The sequence below is a fragment of the Neodiprion lecontei genome, chromosome 5 (genome assembly GCF_021901455.1).
Source record: "Neodiprion lecontei isolate iyNeoLeco1 chromosome 5, iyNeoLeco1.1, whole genome shotgun sequence".
Lineage (NCBI taxonomy): Eukaryota > Metazoa > Arthropoda > Insecta > Hymenoptera > Diprionidae > Neodiprion > Neodiprion lecontei.
Window position 1 is genome coordinate 26,222,927 of NC_060264.1, and position 22,393 is coordinate 26,245,319.

The 22,393-nt window shown below is 41.3% G+C and overlaps 1 protein-coding gene across 6 annotated transcripts in view; it reads left to right on the forward strand.

Moving 5' to 3' along the window:
• LOC107225143 (nephrin) overlaps positions 1-22,393 on the forward strand; it is a 196,471-nt gene that overhangs the window by 155,360 nt on the left and 18,718 nt on the right. The gene's annotated exons all lie outside the window — the stretch shown is intronic.

Here is a 22,393-nt window from a genome sequence, read left to right on the forward strand (position 1 = left end):
TCGAGTCGACATCTCGACTTGGTTATTGGGTGAAGTTTAAAAAAATGTAGGGAAAAAAAGCACACCATGGGTAAAACAAAAATTAAAAAAAAAAAACAAACAAACAAAATACGTTCAACGCATCACTCCGGCATCGCGCAGCATCGAAGCCATTATTCCCAACGGCACGTCACGTCATCCCAGACGTCCATTCGCTCACGCAGCTGTGCAAAGCACTATGTATATTCGACGTACGAAGGTACCAAGCACAGGTCTGTATGTGTACGGGGGAAAGCAGGTGTTGAAAAAGTTTTTAAAGAGGAGAGAGAAAAGTGCGGCCCTGGCCCGTTGCCGCATGCAGTTCCTCGAGTCTTTCCTTCCTTGTACTTAAGTCCGGAGTGGCGCGTGTTATCCATCAAGTTCGAGAGGTCCAAGGAGGCAAACGGAAAGCGAGGAGGCCTCTACGTGATGTATGAAAATTCGATAAAGCCATTATGCTCGGGGACCCGAAATTCTATACGGCTTAAGTGTTACTCGGGCTGCGGGTTGTATACGTATAACCGCGTCATTGATACCGTCATGGACCCATGATCGTATAAATAGACCATGGGCCGCGGTGCGATAGACGCCAAATGCCCCGCTCTTGAAAATACGAGTAGACTTGACTTTTGGATAATCCGGTGCTCGCCCTTCCTTCCCTCCTCATTCCCAGCCTTCCCTATCCTCCTCATCACCCTGCGCCAACCACGCATCTCGTAAACAATGAAAAGCACTCCGGTTCTCTTCTCGGACCCTACGGACGAACGGCCACCAGATACCAGAAGGGGTATCAGCCAGCTTTCATGATAAAAATTGCTAATCATTTTGTCCCCTTTTGACCTGCGAAATAAACCTCCAGCTGGTTCTCGTCAGTGATGCAAATTAACTTGGGACTTTGCCAAAAATCATGTGTCAATTTTTCATATGCACTCGGAATGTTCGTCCACCTACGAAACCTTCAGTCTTCGGAATTGTTTGATATTTCTTGGTGCTGTAACACAGCCGTCCGTTACATAATCGTCCATTTCGTAAATGATTTCGCGATTGCTTCGAAGACCGCATAAATTTTCGATTGGAAATTGGTTACGTTTTCTCAAACAAAACAACAACGTTGTATAATGTGGCAAAGGTTTCGATAATTAAGCTCTGACGCACCCCTTCATTCTTTCAATCTCCATAAAATGCTTAAAGTGAAATATTAATTAAATGTGTTATCAGTACGACCGCACTGTTTAAACGAACCTCTAGTTATTACTCGAAATGGAGGTTTCGTGTTGTTACTTATTCATTCAGTGTCTCTCGTTGTTGGTTTTGCAAGATGCTTGCAAGGAAAATATATTCAAAAAGAGAACAAGGAAGGCACGCGAAATGTAACGGCAAACATCAACACAAACGAGGCAGGCGTATATATATTCTTCCTCGAAAGTTAGAGTTTGCTTAGGCACTCATCCCCCTTGTACGTATAGTAATTAGTGAAATAAGTCCGTCTGTGATTGTAATTAATTAATTATTCGACAAATATTGTACGTTTGCAAATATAGATGTAACGTCTACGTAGTTACAAATTAAAATGTTTCCCGAATAACCCATAACTTCCTCAGAGTTAGGTGACATTGTAAGGACAAAGATTTCCTTCTTTCGCTTCTTGAATGACGAGTCAGATTCGTGGCTTTTCTGAAAACGTCAGCAGACTTCTTCTAAAGATTAAACAAAAATAAGTAAACAAAAAGCACTCCGAGTATTTTTCACGGATATTGTGCACATTCGAAAATTTGTACAGCAGACGAAATGTTCTGTAAAGCCGGAGTAAATGTTTAGAACCCTTTTCTTTTTATCCCATTATACACTTATTTGAGTCGAAGTGTTTTTCCTTATTTCGGTTCCTACATCGAGACGAAGCGAAGCAGACTGAAGATATCTCCAGGTAAAATGGCAAACCGAAGCTATTTCCATCGACCAACCTACATCCGAATCAATTCGCAAAGCTGCTCTATAAAACGACCCTCCTTAAGCCTAAACTGCTACAGTTTTAGAGCATAGAATTTGATGGTCTACTACGCGCCGCTGCAGGTCTTTCAATTACTTAAACTCCCATTCTCGGAAAGGTGTAACCCTTAGGGATGCTCGCAATCCTCGTCGGGACCTGTACAAAGCGCAGCGGATGGAGAGATTTTTGTTATCTCCCAATCGCCACGCGGAAAATAAACAAAATCCAGATGAAACCGGCCTAGGTTCCGTTCGGGCAGGGAGAGAAGGAAAAGCGGCAAGCTTCTACAGGGACAACCGGCAACAACCCCTGGCCATTTATCGTCACGTGATCACGCGGTTTTGAAGCAAAAAATCGGCCAGTCATATGTTATTGATTCATGAGAAAATCCTTGTTCACCGCAAAACGCACATGTGTGCCTTCAGAATATCCGCTATATGATATTTTACGCAATTCCTAAGCCGGATTACCGCCCGGCAACCCCTTCCGTACCCTCGCTATCATCCGACCGGGGATAATCGAAAACGGACAATTATCTTCCGCCGTTGATAAATGTGTATGTACACATGTCTATATAAGCACAACCTGCAACGGCTTTCTGGATTTTCCACGCGTCACCAACTCCGCAATTTCATTCGCGTCGGTGCCTTTCTCTGTCACATTTTCTCAACGATCCTGCAGATAATGCGATGTAAACTGTTTCGTACATAATACTGCATCTTTCCAATTTATCAATACACATGTATTTTTCCTCACCGCAATTGATATTATCCACGAATACGTAACAGAAACAGCGATATGAATCAAGCGCGCGAAGTCGTAGCATAAAACCGAACGTCACGTAATGGCCGCCTTAGTTCGATCCGTAGCCCACCTCAGAACTTTGACCCACTTGCTCTATTGAACAGGATTTAAATTTTCAAAGATTCAAGCATCGCTATGCTTCCCGGCAGTGGCATGATCGAAAACAACATTTACCGTCGATTTTGAATAAATCACTCAACCGTTACATCCGGTTGAATTTATCTCGTCTCCGCAGCAACGTCGCCATGTTTGCGGATCGAAATGACGGATTTCCTCTTTTCTATCGTATCCCGTCTGATAGTTGAGCCAATAATAATTGCCACCTCGAATCTGATCGACCCGATTTTTGTATAACATTACACCTTGGAGGGTGTCGCGTCGTCACGACAGGCATATTCGCCGTTCGATTTTAATCTCAAAATCGTTTAGGGACTTGTTGAGGTACACAAAGCGAAGCTCGGTTATCACCGCGCTACTGAACGGAGACGAGGGAAGCTGATGTGCCGAGCGTCGTTCACGCCTCGTTGGAAAATTCTCTCCTATAGGTAGATGCACGTCGTCGTCTACCCTCGAATCGAGCGACTATTAGCGACGTCGTTAACTGCTCCCCGGTATTAACTTCCGGAATTTTCGATAACCACACTCTTGATTGATCTACCGTGGATGATATAATGTCGGCGGACCCCCGATATTCCTCCTCGCCTACCGCTCTTGTGCGTGTGCAAATTCCACGTCTTTGCCCTCCTTGCAGGGAATTACGGGCATAAGCGCTAGGGTCGATTTACGGTAGATACGAATTTCGAGGTCGACGTCAAGATGACGATGATGCCGGTATATCATCCGTGAATTTTTTAAATTCCTCTCACAAATACCAGATTTTATCGTTTATTATTTTCGGATTTTTTTTTATCAATTATGTTTCGGAAAGTGCAAGCCTTGCAAGAAGATTAGCACAAGCCGGTTGCAACGTCTTCTTTCTTCGGAAATCACTTAATCGGTATCTCACTCTCATTCTCTTTCTCTGCATAGCTATAGAGTCTCTGTGTTTCTATGCAAGTTTCAATTTACATATGCACGTACGAGTTACGGGTATGGAAATAACGCAACCCATGGAAAGTATCGCAGAACAAGTAGAATAGAACGATAATAGTCAAATAATTACAGAACAGAGAAGACGGAAGAAACGAACGGCTTCCTTTGGAAAACTTTTCAATGCATTTCTGTACGCTGCAGAGAGTTGAAATCATTTATTTACGATTAGTCATAAAATGCACTAGCAAATGAAATTTACCTTTACTCGGGCTGTGTCAACCAGAGTCATTCACTGCTGATTTTACTCCGGAAGCCAAGTTTTCTCCTTTAGATTAGTGATTTTCAAGTCACTTTATCACTCTGCTGAATCGATTCTCTGCCCGTTGCCAGATTTGATCCACATAGATGAATACTCTGGTATGTTTTCGAGGTAGAAGCGTCGTGTATACACTGCTATGGTATATAGAAAAGAAACGAGTGAGGAAACGACGAAAAAAATGCCTATATATATATATATATATATATACGTGTAGAAATATAGAAAGATAAAGAAGCAGAGAGTATAAAAAGAGGAGGATATAGGAGCTGGAAAAGAATTCGTGCAGTATCGACATCTTCACGGTGGAGCGAATAGCCCGCGCATCACCCTCCCAACCTCCGAGGAAGGAGAGCGGTTTGCTTAATGGTTCCAGACTCTTCCTATCTTCTGTTCAGTGAGTATAATATGCCTTGGGTTCAGTACCGTACTAACATATAACTTTAACCATAATTTCTCTGAGGCAAACTCACAATCAGCCGTTCTCTCCTGGCCCTCGATGTTATTAACAATTTGTAAACGTATATACCTACTACTACGATGATTAGGAAACTTCACACTTTATGCTACAGGCATATATATATATATATATATTAGAAATTTGATAGGAGGGACAAAATTTATACCAAACACAGCCCAACCCCAATTCAGTTTCGCGGACGTTGCTTCGAGAGATTTTCACCTGGCTCAGTCTACTCGATGATATATTTTAACCCTCCAAATGCTAAGAGGTATGATCAGGATAAATCACTGCTGGACCTTTCGTTCAAAATTTTCGTTTATTTTGTTCTTTGAAACAACGACGCAGGATCTAACAGTTTTATTCAATTCCGGTGTACATATTATTTGTTCCTTCCTTTTCTGCCGAAATTTCATCAATGACGAAAATGGCTCGTTCTTCATCCCGTAGTGATGTACCTCCTTGCAATACAGCTGCCGAGCTTATGCGGAACGAACACTTCAGAGAGCTGCTAGAGCAGCGGAAGACCTCCACGAAATGCACCTCGTCATATCATGTACCTTGCTATGTACTTAGTCACCCGCACATGCTCATGTATACATAATAATGCGAAGAAGACGCAGACCGCTGCATTGGCGCCATCCGATATTATATTAAATCCCGTGTGAATCGATAGCCTGGAGCCATTATAATATTACTGGCGCTACATAACATTATATAATAATATGTGTATACACGAGCACACGGTAGGCACGTTTACGGTATGAACACAAGCCTTAATTGGAAATTACAAACCCGGCCGAAACATCAACTGTTATATGAGATTAATTAATTTTTTTACCCTCATACGGTGAAAACGACAAAGGGTGCGAACGTAATAGTACGTCAACGGCTGTAGTGTTTGACTACCCGTTGAGCACTGTTGATCAACACGAGATTATAACCCGGATGAATGATGAATAGCAGTGGTGGGGGAAGGTATGGCCGAATTTTGCCAGGGCCGTAGCGAGCAGTCTAATCGCGGATCCCGAGTCCGACGGATCTCGGGTAAACGGAGTAAATAATAAAGTGATACATGCCGACGGTGATGTGGGGTGTGCACGTTAATTAATAGCCAACAACCAGCACTACATTCCTGCGCGTCGACTACTCAGTTCCGTCTAACGATTATCCTCTTGTTCTTGAATCCGAAGATATACCTACGGTGAGCGGATTCTTAATTGACCGTATTCCGGCTATGTCCGCGGTACCTAAACACGTTTCAAATACGTTTAAAGACGGAATGGTATCATTCAATTTCCTATCGAGCGTGTTGCGAACCCCGCAACGGCGGGCATGTAACCGGTGTTTCGTACATATGTATGGGTATGTATACATACAAAAATACATAGGCGCAACGCATGTGGGGGATTCACGTTTGAGAAATTGACCCTGGGCGGGGATAAAAAATGGTCCGACACCTCGAGGAACAAGGAATTGTACCTAAGTAAGTTGTCAAGCTAACCGACGGGGCCGAGAAGCCGCGCGTTACCATGCGAATCGCGTACCGTGCCCGACGTGACCCTCGCCTTGCCTCCTCTATAAAGGACAGGCCAAAGTCGCTTTTCTCCTTCAACCCTCCGTGGCGTGTAGGAATACGTGTGTTGAACATTCGTCGACACGCTGGCGGTTATGTGTCTGTGAAGAAAATTGAGACTCTGAAAAGACGCAAGTCCTGTGACTGACTGCTCCAACATTGGCAAAAGAGGAGAAGGGTAAGTAGAATGGAAAGGGAAAACGATTCAAAGATTTAAGATTGTACACACGGGAAGGACTTTTCGAGCTGAGCAAACAAAGTTGGACGCTTTTTAAGTGGTCATATAACTTACCTGATACAGACAGATGGCTCGCGGTGGTTATTCGAAAATCTATCAGCTTCGAAGGTGATTCTCATCGATCTCTTCGGTTCTATTCCGTTCGAATGATATTAACGACTCTAACTTCATCGGTGCTCCGAAAGTAATTCTCAAGCTGGCTACACCGGCACTGAATTTACGGTTGGTACAACTTGGCTCCTCAAGCAACGATTCGCCGAAGAACACTGAGTCATTTTTCGACCTAATTCACACATTGCGTTATGCTGTAAAACATGATAATGTTCTAAAATACCCGTGATTCCGAGTGTCCAAAAGTACTCGTTGGAAAGGTCGTGGATATCTTTTGAAGGCTATAGGTTAGATGATGTACCGGATTTGGTCTCCTTGGTACCAGTTGTTTTATTAAGTTTGCCGCCAATCAACAACACTCCGGATTTGGGACGAGTGGTATTCGAAACGCGATGAAAACTTGGATGTCAAGAAGAGGCGGATAACGGTCAGTCCATCCATCGATCCGCTAGGGGATTCGGAAGTTATATAGGCCACTTGAAAACTGTCCAACTCTCCTCCCGGCTCTTCCGCTTCCATAAATAGTTGAATATGTACACGTGTCTCCATAAAGGATCCATACGTCTGCAGGGACACATCTTTGTGACCGGGAAAAGTGGAAGTCAGACGGACATTTGGCAGTCTTGTTTATTTTTCCACCAATTTTTATTTCGGTTCGGACGGGTCCGAGTTACGCGCGCTCTCTTGGTCCCTTTTGTGTTTCGCTTTATTCGAAAGTGGTCGAAAGAGCAGGATTTGAGCCTCGGATCGACCGGCGGAACAACAGGGAAATACACACACGCGGCATACTAGCGCGTGCAAACCTCTCCGCACGAAAGAATGGATGGGCAAAGTGTACCGTAGATAGTGTCGATAAACTCGCGAGAACTACCGAACGTGTGCGAGTTTCTCTATTTGTTTGTTTGCCCGTCTCTTCTACCATTTGTTTTTTTTTTTTTTTCCTCTCTTTTCTTCTTCCCTCCCAATCGACCCTTTTAGATGGCTCCTCTCCCTCTTTCCCTCTTTTCTGCTACCATTATGTTTACCCTGAGCGAATCGCGAGTCGCTCTTTAACGAGGAGGGGAATGTACCTAACAGCGTAACTTATGGATACTCCGAGATACCACGATAAGATCTAGTCGCTATCTGAATTCGAACCCGTTAACAACAGTTCGCAACTTCCGTCATCGTTAGACACGGTTTAAGGCAGTTTTCGGTGTCGGGTGAAGTGACGTTCGGTGCCTTTGATTGAGAAATAATTTCATTGTCATATCGACCGGTTGAGTGTAATTTAAAGTTCATACCCTGGCAGCTGGAAGGTTATTGGATTCTTTCTAACGGACGTAATGGAGGTCTTCAGCCACCGCATCGATTCTGCTTGAGCTGAGAGCTACTTACTGTTTGCTGTTTGGAGAACAAGTGATTCCTCTGATTTTGAAAACGACTCTGACCGACTATTTCCAATTCCCTCGTGATCCACCGAGGGATTGCATTGCGTAATAATTCACCAAGCTAGTTTCTAGTCGTTAACATTTGGAATATCCTACAGCTGATGGAGTAAAATTGTTGCAGAGATTAATAATGGTTTCGAATCACTTACCGCGATCTTCACAGGCTTAACTGACTTACTCCGACTCGTGATTCTCGTCTTCCAAACTTGGTAGAATATCATAATAATTTCCTCCGTGTTCAAACTACCCTTGAGACATTTCTACCCACTAATTTCTGAGGAAGTTCTTAGAGTTTCGGTAACTTTCAATAACTTCCAGTGACTTTCAATGACTTCGGATCACTTCCTTATGGTGAATAGTCCCTCGCAAAACTGTTTCCCATAATTTCTCGAAACGATGTCGCATTTCGTACGCAGTGTATCGAAAGAACTTCCCGATACGAGCTTCGCGCGTCGGTTGCCTTCGGCAAAACAAGTTTTCTTTTTCCTCGACTCTTGGTGCGGGGTGAAAAGAAGGGTAAAGAAAGAAGGTAATCAAATCTGCCACGAGGATCCGAATATACGGTCAGTGATGCGAACCCCCGTATCAAATTTGGACTTTTTTTTTTGCCTGTCTGGACTACTCGAGCTTTACCAGTGATCTGCCGGACCCTTGAAGTCGTAGACGTGTAGTTATCGTCTTACTCGCGAAGCTGTTACAGGTATATTGTCGGTAAATAATATGTTATCGTCTGTTCCTCTTGTTCTGTATATGCAATGCATACGCACACACATATATATATGTATGTATGTATATGTACATGCTTATCTAAGAATTGGAAGCTTAAAGTTTTTCTCGTTTTAAACTAATGCCGACTCCGATCGATATTCGAGTCCGAGCTTGTGGCCCGAGGTTTATCTCCCCGAACAACTGATTTCTGTAATTCTGAAAAACTTATTCCATCAGCTTTTTAATATTCTCTCTTCGTCGCGGGGAGTATACTTCGAATTTTATCAGCTCATCGCCGAGTTCATTCCGACACGCTTTCGAGGCGTTGAGCATGAATACGAAAAATGCGTATAACGGAGAAATGGATAAAATTCGAAAGGTCCGAACCCTCACAGAGAACTCACCGCACTGAAAGGTGTATCTTTAAATGTACGGCACACCGAAAAATATATTCTAGAATGAAAAGCCGAACGCTCGATAAGGATCCGGGTGTATAAATCCTCTTAATTGGGGATAAGGAAAATGTGCCAAAGAAGGTGAAAGCCAGGGGCAAAGCAGCCCCCGACATCGGTGATATTTCTGAACCGAAAGAGACGCGTGCCTGCAATAAAGCCCTCCCGGCAATAAAGCCCCGTACCTTGCTCGGGAAATATCATGAGCCATCTTCAGATCTTCTTTCGCCGAAATACCCCATAGTTGAAATGCCAGGGTACCTGTATATAGGAGAAGGTCAGAGAGTAGGTACGACAACCAGTAGTACGGTGGTTGAAACGGAGATGGTGTCGGAGATGGAGGAGGAGATATTTCGCGGACGCGAACCTCGAGGAATTGGCGGCTGGGTGTTTCGTGTGTACATAAGACACCGCGCCGTGGCATGGCTTGGGTTTCAAACGCGGTCTGCTTCACAGACTATTTACCCTTGCGAGCGGGGGATACTTGCCAAGTAAAGGATACCCTGGCTGGTTTGTACGCCGTTGCTGCTGGTATATATTGCCGGGAAGGTCAGAAGGAGCACAAACAAGTCCTGCTGCAGAATACCGCCGTGTGTAGCCTCCTCTCATCCCCTTGGTTGCGGGGCTGACGGTATGAGGTACTTTCTGCACCGGAGCCGAACGTCGGAGGAGGCAGGCAAAACTTCCCGCACCCGTAATTGAGAAATTTGCTACACCCGAAGGCTTCTGATTGGGCAAGTGTCGCTTCGATGAATTGTCGCACTTCTCTACTCGACGCTTCGCTCCATTAGAAACATCTCAACGACCGTGCGTGTCGTGTAATCGGAAAATTGCAAACGCCTCTTACGCCACCTTCGTTGTACTCGCGAGATAAATGGATGTATGTACGTACCTACATACCCTATCGCACGCGGGCATTCAGACACGTTTCGCCATTAGAAACCTCCGTCTCTATGTGCAAGATGTCACACTCTACGAAAATTGTCCATCATATATCGTTTCAGCTTCTCCTCCGGCCTAAAAGCGGAATTCTTCAGTGCATTTCACACGCATCGTCGAATCGGAACAATGAATAATGATCAAAGCTATTCAAATCGTTCATCTATAATCAAAACGGAGAGATCTGTACTGCACGCCTTTGTGCAGTCAAGTTCATGCATACGTATAACGAGTGATATTTTATCTCCCGATCTTGTATAATTTCCTGGTTTGATAAAAGCAAAAAAGAAAAAAGAAACTATAAAAAACCAACCGCATAATCTTCTTCGACAAATTTCTCTCACTTTTTACCCCTCTGGAAGCCAGTATGATTGAAAACTGTTTCGACATGCGTTATCTTGCAGTGACGTCTGGCGCTCGGATTTTTCTGTACGAACTCTCAAGTACAGGGTTTGATCATCAACTCTGCGTATTGTCGAACAAATTTGCATGCCAAACAATTTACCTGTTACGCTGGCGATAAGCATCACACGGTTTGTTCGTTCATCTACCGACTGTTTTTCAACCCTGTTTATTTTTCCCGTGACAAATGAAAATGATGAATGTGCATACGCGTGTATAATTTTTCGAGGAATACGTCACACACAAACGTGCCGGAGCTTTTGTCTCTAATACCACTCGCAGCATCAGCTTCAACAGCACTAGCAGCAGCAGCAGCAGCAGCAACGACCCAGTACCAACCATTCTGACGGAAAAGCTCGCTGATGGTGAATTGGGAGTGCACCTAACTGTACCCTTCAATTGTGTCACTCAAACCATTCGACGCTGGGGACTATTTCAGGCTGTCAACCATCATCCAGTCCTGCTTGATGTGTTATACAGTCACGGACATACCGAGGAACCAACTTTCCTAACAACGATTGTTGGTGACGACGAAAATTTCGATCCCTCGAGCACCGGCTCCGAGCCAATGTACATACATACATACATAACATACGTTCTACATGCCCGCATTGTGTGTACCATTGCGCATAATACAATACTCACCTGTCCACCCACGAACCGCGACCCCGTATCCGCGTTTCTAGATACCTCTCTCTATTAGCTTTTACGATATGATTTACACTGTGTATTCCCAAAGGTTACCAAAACCAACAACCTTCTCGCGGTTCTTGTTCATTGACGCGAATTTTTCAAGCACAATTTGACTGGTAAACAACTCTGCGATTTCGGGGCCGTACTATTATTGTTATTGTTAGTGTTATTATTATAATTATTACTGTTATTACACTAGTTTTTGGTGTGACGTAGGTGGCATAGTACATTCGCAACTGGGTATCTGTCTAGATACCTAAAAAAATATTAGATGTCCTGCGTACGAGAGTGCTGATGAATTTTTCCGAAACTTTTCAAACCGAAGAAAATGATAATTATACTCTTTCTTAACTTAGTCACAAATATATAAAGAAATGTGTACGAAAAATATTAGAGATCACTCGGAATTGTTTGGCTCTTTTGGTCTTCTTGAAAGTGAACTTCTTTAATATTTTCACGTAACGTTATACCTCAGTTTTTTTTTTTTTATCTCCTTCAAATTTAAGATTCTACCAAAACTTTTCGCTGTTTGTTAAAAATTGAAATATGAATTTCATTTCTCGTTCTCACTAATTGAATATTTGATTATTCGCATATTTTGAGGTGATACAGATTTCTTCAAAATTTCATTCGGTTTTATGGAGAAATCACGTGAATTCCACGTTCGAAGTACTTTTCTGATTGTAGTTTTCAATTTTGCACTTTTATGCGTGTATAGTAGAGCAGAGAAACTTCAAATAATTAATCAGATTGTATTTTACTTATTCCGTAGAAAAAAAAAACCTGATTGCAAAGTTTACACGCAATTTAGTGATTTCGTAATATACGGATATACCTGATCGTGTATGCATGCAATGGCTTTCAATCTGGCATGTTTACTTCAATTTTATTTCAATTGATGATAAAAAATTTATAACACGATCTAACTATTCAAGGCATCTCTGCTACATGAGAGTGTAAAAAAAAATGTTGACGCAAAGAGCCCGAATATTCCCTACAAAATTCTCCGTTGTCCGGTGTACGTTATTTTTTTTTTTTTACTTTTATTTTTCTCCTTTTACTTTTTGTTTCACCCTTCATTCACCGCGTAGGTATCGCACGATATTCGTGCTGGGTATACAGATTTCAACAGCGCAGATGAGGGAATATACCTAGATATACGTTCGTAGTGTCGAAAAAGACGCGAAAAACAGAGAAAGGGAGAAACGTAATAACGCAGAACAAACGCAGCGCTGGCACAGAGGCACTATTTTAAGGGATGAACGCGCGCACCCTGTGCAGCTCGGTCGGTAGGTACACCTCCTACCTAACCGACGGTTCAGCCATAGTAATACCTACGCGGATCAAATAAAAACAGTGTTTTCAATTTAGCTCAGGGCACGCTCGCGTGGCTGGCTAGAATGTGCTTTGTTACTTGCCAATCTCCTGGGGGCAGCCGGCAACACTCGTGCGGGAAACACGCACAATACTAACTCACCCGAGTCGCCAATATATCGCGCACGAGCGATCCCGCATCGTTACGGGCAAGCCTTGCCTAACCTAATTAATATATGTATGTGCCCTCCTATTTCTCTTTTCTTCTCGTCTTTTCTCATCCGGGCCTAGCCTTCTTTCTTCTTTCTTCTTTCTTCTTATACGTCGTGCGGAACGATATTGCGTGTATGTATGTATGTACCTGCTCTGAACCTGGGGAAAATTGATTATCTCGGCTGATGTGTTTTATATATGTATATATGTATATAAATAACAAAAAATACTGAAATCTATATTAAACGAAGGGAAAAAGGTGGTTCGGTGATTTTTTAATTTTTTTTTGCTGGAGCGAAGGAGAGCGCCGAAAATTTATCTTCGTCTTGAAATATCCTCCGTGAGAAACGTTCCACCGAAATACGTTCTTTGAGCAGGTCGTATTCTCCGTTTCGTAATTTATCCAAGTTAACGTCTCTGATATAGATTCTAAATTGGATTCGCAAAATATATTCGCCCAAGTTGTTTTCGTCAAGTACATAAACAGGGTGGCAACGTACCGGGAAAATCGAGAATAGTCAGGGAATATCGTCTATAGAGGAAAGTCGAGGAAAAGTCAGGTAATTGTGATGGATCACAGGGAAAAAATTTGTTTTTTTTTTTTATAAATTGTTTTCAAACTTCAACTTTGCTTCGTATATTTAGTTAAACTAACTTTCGAAAATGGTATTGTTCAAATTCTAATTATTCGTGCGCAACGAAGCAATACCATGTGTTTTTGAATCGAAATTTATATGTATATTGAAAGTCAATAATTTCTCGAGCTTTTAGTGCTGAAAGCCACCTAACATCACGTAATAAGTTTCGTGAAAAAGAGATCAGAGAGTTGTGAATTTTTTGACGAGAAAAGTCAGGGAATTTTATTTGATTAAAACTGTCACCACCCTGAGAAATATCGGGTCTTCGTATTGAAATGTAAAGAGAAGAAGTAGGAAAGAAAAGGACAATTTTATTTGTAATACATGTTGTAAAACGTGGGTGTGTACAGTTGACGAGAGTTTTTTTTTTTTGTCTGAAACTGTACCTCATGCACGATTTTAAACTGTAATAATGAACCATACTTCATGTGCAGAATCATACTACTTCGCTGGTATAAAGTACGTTCAGATATATACGGCGTCGTCTTTTCGTATTAACAAAATACGTTTGTTATTTTCCCTGCGTCTCACACGCGTCGACGAACCATTTTCCTAATGAAATGCTCGAGTGGACTTTTTCCGACGTATACTCGTATATATACGCTTGACGCGGTTTTACATCTAAGCGAGACATTCCCTGGGTGTAAAGTTCTCGGTAATTTGCATGCATACACCTTATGTGAAAAAAAAAAAATTAAAAATTTCTCCTCTGTGTATAATAGTGTTTTAAATTTCAAGCCTTGTTTTTCAAACAACCTGCTGGAAAACCGCACCTATAAAAGTATAACGTACCTATACTCTACGTGTTACGTAGAAACGTGCAAGGATAAAGGATACGTTTCTTTTTGTATGTTTATATATTTTTTTTATTTTTATTATTTTCCCATCTTTTTCTCTAGCCAAAAGCTTTTTACTCGCTGCAACTCAGCTCACAATTGACGCCTGCGTTGCTGCCGCCGCTGCTGCCGCTACTACTAGGTACTTGAAAAGAAAGTCTTTTTTACTCTCCGCACATGCAATACAGACGTTTCAACAGCCTCAACGATTCCTGTTGTATATAATAATACGAGACCCGTTATAAACAACGTTACAGCAGCGGAATTTTACCAAATTACAACACACGCGAGTACAAAAATTGAATTGATCACAAATGGACGTTCTAAAATTGAAAAAGTCGTCTTTTTGGGGAGGGGGGAGGGTTTGGAATTATAAATATCGAGAATTTATTCTTTTTAATTACCTAAATCAATCTGCACAATTTCTTCGAATATCTATTTTTTTCAACAAGTGTTCTTCGAATGAAATGTATGATCCCTTTGATAAAACTGAAGTCGACTAACTTCAGTTTCACTTTTTGAAACCCTGATCTCAACATCTTCGCTGCTATTAATTTTTTCACCAGACTCTCCAACTGATGAATCCTTGACAGGACACGTGACAAAAAATTTCAATACGATCAAATTCGGACTAGAATTAACAGGGAAAAAATAATGAACATGATGACAATTAATTCCTACGAAAAGTGGCAAAAGTGTGCGAAACGACGAGATTAAGATCAATGTAATCCCAGCATTCCTTACAGGCATAACGCAAAAAATTTCAAGCAGCCAAGGCTCGTGTTCTTGTCTGGTTAAGAGGGAGGGGTAGTTTTGTAGCAGCGGTAGTTTACAGGATAAAGTCTTAGCCACGAATCCGGGCAGGTAAAAAGTATGCCGAAATAAAGAAATTTACATTTCATACACTGTGGTAATTGTAAAAAGAAAAAAAGAAAGGAGGGGACAGAAAAAAAAAAAAAGGCGAACGAAGAATGCCGAGGAACAACCTAAATACACACATAAACCCCTTGGTCTTCGCATGGCAAATTCAACCCCGAGAAAAATCGCAATATGTTCCTGCCCCACGCGCATATTTATTATAGCTACCACTGCGTCGTACAGAGATCTTTTCAAATTCCTCTCGAAAAAGAAATACGTGGGTGTATTGTACCGATTTTTTTTTTTCTTCACATCTCCGTTCCTTCTAAAGTTATGAATTTTCCCTTCTCGCTTACGCAATATGTATATGCAGTTATTATGCGCACTTTTACGTGCGTGTATCCATCGTCAGTTATTTTCGAATCGCTCTTTTCTTTATTCATTCTGTTCTACCGCCCACTTTGCCGAAAGAATAGATAACTTGGAATCAAGAATCTCCGGATCAACTCTTCGAGTTTAACATATGTATTTTTGGTAACTTACATTCTCCTCCATTATCTTAGTCAGTAAAAAGATACGAAATATCTGCAATCGTGATAGCGAAAAAACCTGTACCGATGACGAAATAAACATTTTTTTTTTTTTGATTTTACTGGAAAATCGATGTCACTCATTTAGCATCAAAATACAGAAAGTCCGAAACTGGAGACTGATAATTAGCGACATCCCTGGCGTGTTAGGGATAATTACGGTAACAACGTTAATAATAATGGACCTCGTGTCATTGCGCTGTCAGTGTGAGGTACGCAAGGGATGAAATTATCAGTTACAACAGCGTTCCATGTACCGCGTACACGTATGCAACGTGAAGTAGGCGGCATGGCGGTCAGCCGGGCATTATCTGATCAGGTCAGGCATTCGTGTATTCGTAGTTCATGGGTTAAAATGCCGAGTGTGTAATACGGGCACAGGCCTAAGTTTTGGCTCATTATATACGGAATGAGTAGCTAACGGTCGAATTGTCCAACGCGCATGCGCTAAAATTCTAGGTCAGGAATACCAACATTTTTGAGGTTACATACATCGCGGCGACCTGTCATCTAAACTTGTGACGGTTGGTCAACCTGCCAACGCGACGCGACTGCTTTTCCTTGAGAAATTCAGCGCATGCGCGTTAGACTATTCGACCGTTAGTTACCGCTCATTTCTATTCTTATTGTCAGCCAATCACTCTGTACGGGTATAGTCGAGTGACGCGTAATGTGGTACTTTTTTAATCATTATCATCATCCTTGCCAATTTCAATGTTATCCTCACCTATATGACCATTACCGTTATTATTTTTGTCCCCGTTGTCGTCGTTTCCCTGTTATTTTTCTACACCCTGTGTCTAATTACTCGAGTATAATAAAAAGTTTTCGAGGCTACAGCCACCGGGTGCGGGAATTAGCTAAGGCGTAGCTTTTCTCCGCGATATATACAGGTATTTACATACCTATGTATATCCTATATGTATTGTATGTATGTACGTACATACGTGTATGCAGGTGTATACAGAAGGAGCAAAAAAACAGGGTGGAAAAGGTAGGACGGAAATGGGGATGAAATGCCCCATTCGAGTGAGTGAAAGTAAAATCCTGAAATCCCGATTTAAGTGTATACGTATAATACAGGGCGTTCCGGGTAAATGATTTCGACCGATTTCGACTCCGCGATTCGTATACCGGCAAAGTTGTTCAAGCTGTTGAAGTTAATTTTGCAATTATATTCGCCTAACGATTCTTTGAGATGTTTAATTAACGCGTTTAGCATTAGGTGCACGGTGAACTTTGGGGAAAATCGAATATTAGGTGAAAGCGATTTATGAGTGTCGAACGGCACGGAATTGAACTACGGGTGGACACCATATGTCACTGAATACTAGAGCCAGTCTCGCGACAAAAACAAAGTTATAAATTATTGCAGTTATAAATATTTCCGCCGTTGAATTGCTTCCTCAAAAACAATAATTGTTTTCAGCACCATTTCCGATTACAATTCCGGCTAAATTCTAACTTGAAATTTCAATTCTTACATCTAAATAAGATTTTTGTTTTTTTTTAATACGTCACCGAAACGTCGATTCAACTCGACCGATAAACAGAGAACGTTAAATTTGTAACGGTATTGGTTTTTTTCTGTTTTTTTATTTTTTGTTTTATTTTTATTTTTTTGCAAAGTCGTATTTCGTTACTCGACGTTTATATTACGATCGTAATATAACGCGTGTGTTGAATGAACATGAATTTTAGAACGATCCTTCTGGGAAATGAAAAACCCGTTGAAATAAAGAAACTTCTTCCCAAGATTCTGTGTAGTACAAAATTTATAACGTGGTGGAGAAAATTGCCGCAAGCTTTTACAGAACTTTCGGAGACGTTCGCTTAAATTTTCTTGCCCTAGATACAGTGAATTTATTTATTCATGCGTCTACTTTTTATTCTGTATTTTTTTTTTTTTTTTTTTCCCATCGGTGTCAGCCATTTTTGTTTTTCCCGAGAGGTGAGATTCGTTGTAACCTCTGCGTATAAAGTGTGAAAAGATAGAGACCCAGGCTCGCCACTCAGGTACACACACGGCGGCTCTTTTTATCCCGAAGACTAATTCCGAAAAGCAGTAACGGCAGCCGCCGTCAGGAAATTTGAGCTTTTTAGACTGAAAGCTTCGCCTTCCGCGCTTTTGCCAGTATACGTCCTACAGCCGAGGAGAGAAGGAGATATTTATCGTAAGGATGAGTGCGCTCGTCGCCCCGCGGTCGTTGGTCCGTGAATATTGCCAAGGAAGTTGCCTACCCCTAACTCATAGAACGGCGGATAGAGAGACGGAGCTGGAGGATTTCCTTCTTGGTTTCAAACCCCCGCTTTTACTCCCTGACGTCTATTCCTCTTATGCTTACGCGGGTTATACGGTCGCCCATACGCAACACGAAATCGCTCCTCAGATTTCTAATTTGTGTGAAAAAAACCCCTACGAAACATCGTGGCTGAACAAGTTGCCTTTCTTCGCTCGTGATTTTAAAAATTTGGAATTTTAGAGAAGTGCGGAAAAACAAGAATCAACCATCGCGGTTTAGAAAAAATTCAATCTTTTCGTACGCACATAAATAGTAGGCTATATTTTTAAACAAGCTTTTCGTATTCTTTTTATTTATTTCACAAACGATAACTGTCGCAAATATTATATAATTTGCAACAGAATTTTACTGTTTTCCTGCTTCAGCCTGCTGATAATTAAATTCAGTCTCGTTGCAATTGAAGAAACAAAAGAAAATCAATGACAAAATTATTCTTCCCTATGCTAGCTGCCAAATTTAGCAGCGAAACCTTGCCAACTTTTCGGAATTAGGAAAATGCAGTTCAGTATTATCCTCATAATTGTCTAAGAGTATCGGGGGTTCAAGGTGTTTCACAAAATTTTTGAAAGAAAATTGGAAAAAAACAATTTCTGAAAATCAAAAAATGATTGCGTTTTTTTTTTTATAAGTATATAAACTGAGGAAAATACATTTGATTGTGTAGAAAAAGTACAGGTTTGTCGATTCAACATTGAGAATTGATTAATTTCCGGTAAAACCGGAAATTCAAATTAAACAGGACATGGCAATTTTTCATACCCATCAAAAAATAAAATCCTGTAAGTTTCAAATTTACTTCATCCTGCTGTTTTCGAGATAATCGCGGAACTTTGTCGGACAGACTTGATATTTTTCTAAAAACCTGTATTTCGAATTCTCGAAGAAAAACGTAAAGATTCGTTCAAATTACAAAAAGTGTTTTTCAACCGAAACCAATAATTTTCTTACAGCAGCAACGGTGATGCAAAGTAAAAATAAAAAAATGTACAAAAATATGTGAAACTTAACTATATTTATACAGCCAAAATTACTGCTAAGCAGTTTATATATTAAAAGAGTTCAGACGCACGATTGTCGGCTTTAATTTTAAATTAATATCCGCAGTACTCTCCTTTACCCCTCTCCATTTTCCATCCCTGTGACTTATAAACTTTTGAAATCCGTCCAGCGTTAATTCCCAACCTCGTCAGCGTCTGAATGCCACTTCAGTTCCTCGATAAGTGTAGAGCAAAGACCAGACTTCTCTCATCTCTTCTCTTATTCTCTCGGTTCCGACACCCGGTCTGCACCCCTGAGGAATATTTATTGAGCTACTTTCGTCCTCTTTTTGGTCCGATACCGTCTGCAGGAATGAAAATGGACATAAAAGCCTTTACCTGTGCACCCCTCCACTTTCTCTATGAACCCTCGTATCTACATTTCGCCCCGCCATCGTCGAATAAAACAGACAAGAAAACTAAAGAAAAGAAAAGGGAAAAAAGAAGTTCCGGGCAAAAAAAAGGGGGGGGGGGGGGGGTGGGAGAACGTAACCGAAAAAGAAAAATGAAAAACCGGACACGAACAGACGTCAGAATTTTCGCTGACTGGTTAAAAAGTTCCCCTCTCTAGCGGGTGTAACTCGCAGCTTGATGTCGGGAATTTTTAAATTAATCCGAATCTCGCATCGCACGGCACCGCCGCGCATCCCCCTCTTCCACCTTTCTCCACTCTTTTTTCCAACCCTCTACACGGTTTACGGTACTTATCCTCAACTCACCAGCAGAAATTCGATTCGAACTCAATATTAGCCACCTGCATGGATATGGTCCTCGAAAGTTCGCCAGGTTGAACTCCAACGTAGGGAATGATGCACGTATACATATACATTAAGGTATTTGTGGTTTGCAATTTGATTTTTTTTTTCATCCTGTTTTTTTAATTTTTTTTTTAATTTTTTTTTGTTTTACGTAAAACAGTTCATTCACGAATGTACTCTACGCAAAGTCGAAGCATTTGTTAATATGTTACACTACAACGGAGAGTAAGTAAACATCCGTTTGTCTTGCCTTTTTTTTTTAAACAGTTTTTGGAAATTTTCGCAATCCCGAAGTGAAAATGTATAAACTGGCGAAACATGTTTACGGTGGATTTTTCCTAGCGTAAAACGAGTGATCGAAAATTTTACTTCGAATATTTTACCCGGAAAGTATTCTTCCTCACTTGATTCTGGACAGGGTTGTAATATTGACCTTTGGTCAATTAACCACAGATTGAAATTTCAAATTTGAGTGTTGGACTTGTTCTTACACCAATATACGTGTAATTGAATGTGTATATTGATGTACAAGTCCGCCTAACTTTCCAGGCTGAATAATTAGGTTGAGCAAACTGCCTTAATGGCGCGCGTGTGCGTGTGTGTGTGTGTGTGTGTCCAATGCCTCTGTCCTTCTTTTTCCGTTTTCTCTTTTTTTTCTGTTTCTTTCTCCTCTACTTCTCCCGCACTCTTTTCGTTCGCAGCATATTTAATCGTAGTCCAACAGTGTCATTGCTCCGTTTTCAAATATGAATTGAGTCCTGAGGGAACCCCGGTGGCATGAGCAAACCTTCTACTCTTTTTCTCTTCCTCTCTTGCTCACCTTCTCTCTTCCTCGCACTCTCGCTTATATGACTATACCTATAATCGACGTTTGCCTGTCGTCAATCCGGTAGTTTTTCTCTACAGTGTGAATTCAGCTCGTTAGGTATCAAAGGGTCTTCGATTAATCAACCCTCTCACTTAGTGGCTGAATTACTCGCATATCGAGTAGGTTCATCTATTATGACATGTCGTTGGTTCCCACCGTACACGCCTCGAGCTATTTGCCCCGACCAAATAACCCGCTTGACTTCGAAACGTTATATGTACCAACTACCATTCATATAACTCGGGTTACTTTTACCCTGCTGGTCTGCCTTCTGTAGGATTATTTGGAAATAATTATAATCGATTGGGAAACGGATTCGCTAACATTCTGCCCGAATTTCGACTCGTTGCGGGCTCTGTTGATCAGTCCAAAGATGAATTCAGGGGGCTTAAAATTTGGGGGCTAGTTAGCTGAAGTACTTTGCGAACCGACGTGGGTAAAATTATTTTGCTACCTTAAAACCCCCTCCACGTTTTTTCCTTTTCCTTTAGCTTATAAGCTCGTCAAGCGGCCCATCGTCAATACGTATATAGGTATAAGTCTTTCGTAAAGAATCGAAACGATCTTAAGAAAAGTATGAAAATTATAAGAGAATGATTTTAAAATCAGTATCCATCATATCGGGGATACGCTATCTGGTGGCAGTGAATGTAATTAATGTGTACTCAAACAAAACCGTATCTAATTATAAAAGTTCTTTTCATGTTATATTTTTTAATATACATCAACTCATTGCAACGAAATAAAACTCGTCAAAAAAGTTTTAAAAACTTTTCACCGCTTTTGATATTCGCATTATATACGCGGAACGATCAGCTGATTACCGTGTCCGACGCCATATTGCTCAGCCGCGCCCCGCACGTCTTTAAATCCGCTAACGAGACGTAGCAAGCGATGAAGATAAATGTATAAGAAATTCAACAGCAAGAAGAGAAAAAGTCTGAAAATTTCAATTAGCTCTATATAATATGTATGCGTAGGGAAAAAATTGCTAACGAGTTTTTCGCCGGCCAATTCTTCGCTGTCATCTTAATGCAGCGCTGGGCCAGATGTTGGCGTTGATTAATTAAGAAATTTAGTCAATGGTGAAAATTAGCAGGGAAGTGTCGTTAAGAGTTTAAAAAGTTTCATCAAAGATGCAGTGCCAACCCACCTTCCTTTTCCTTGTTCCCAAATGCCAGCACCCTGCAGGACAAACAAGGGCTACGCTGCTCTCCGCAAACTGATATTTTCGCCTGTAAAATTTCACTCAACTATTGTTATACCCTGTCCAATTATTTGCCCACATCTTGCCTCGTCTTTTCTTGTCTTTGTTGTGCGATTACGTATACCCCGGACAAAGAGGCATCTAGGATGAATGAGAATGCCCAAAGTCATCCGAAAGATGTCTGCATAATCCCTAACTTATGGGTTCGAGGCTAATTAAGGTGTCTGGGTAAAGTCTGCCTCGTAGTAGGTAACTGTAACGGTTAATTGTCAGTGGGATCGTAACACGATCCTGTGTAACGTAAATTTCAATACATAGTTATAGTCGCGTTATCGTAGTGGATGAAAAAGGAGCAAATACGATATTACAATGAACGGAAGCTTGATTAATAATTACACTCAATAATTTAGCGGAATCTATTTCGCCGAGGCGGATCCTAACCGCACAGGGAAGGAAGATTGAATCCAATTTCGTTGCGCAAACTACCACCGAGCGAAAACATCATTATTCTACGAGCACGCCGGTGTTTGGTTCGGTTATATCCTCCGCTGTATGGTATAGAATAGAGGCGTTGATAAGCCGTCCAATAGTTGCCAAAGCATGTC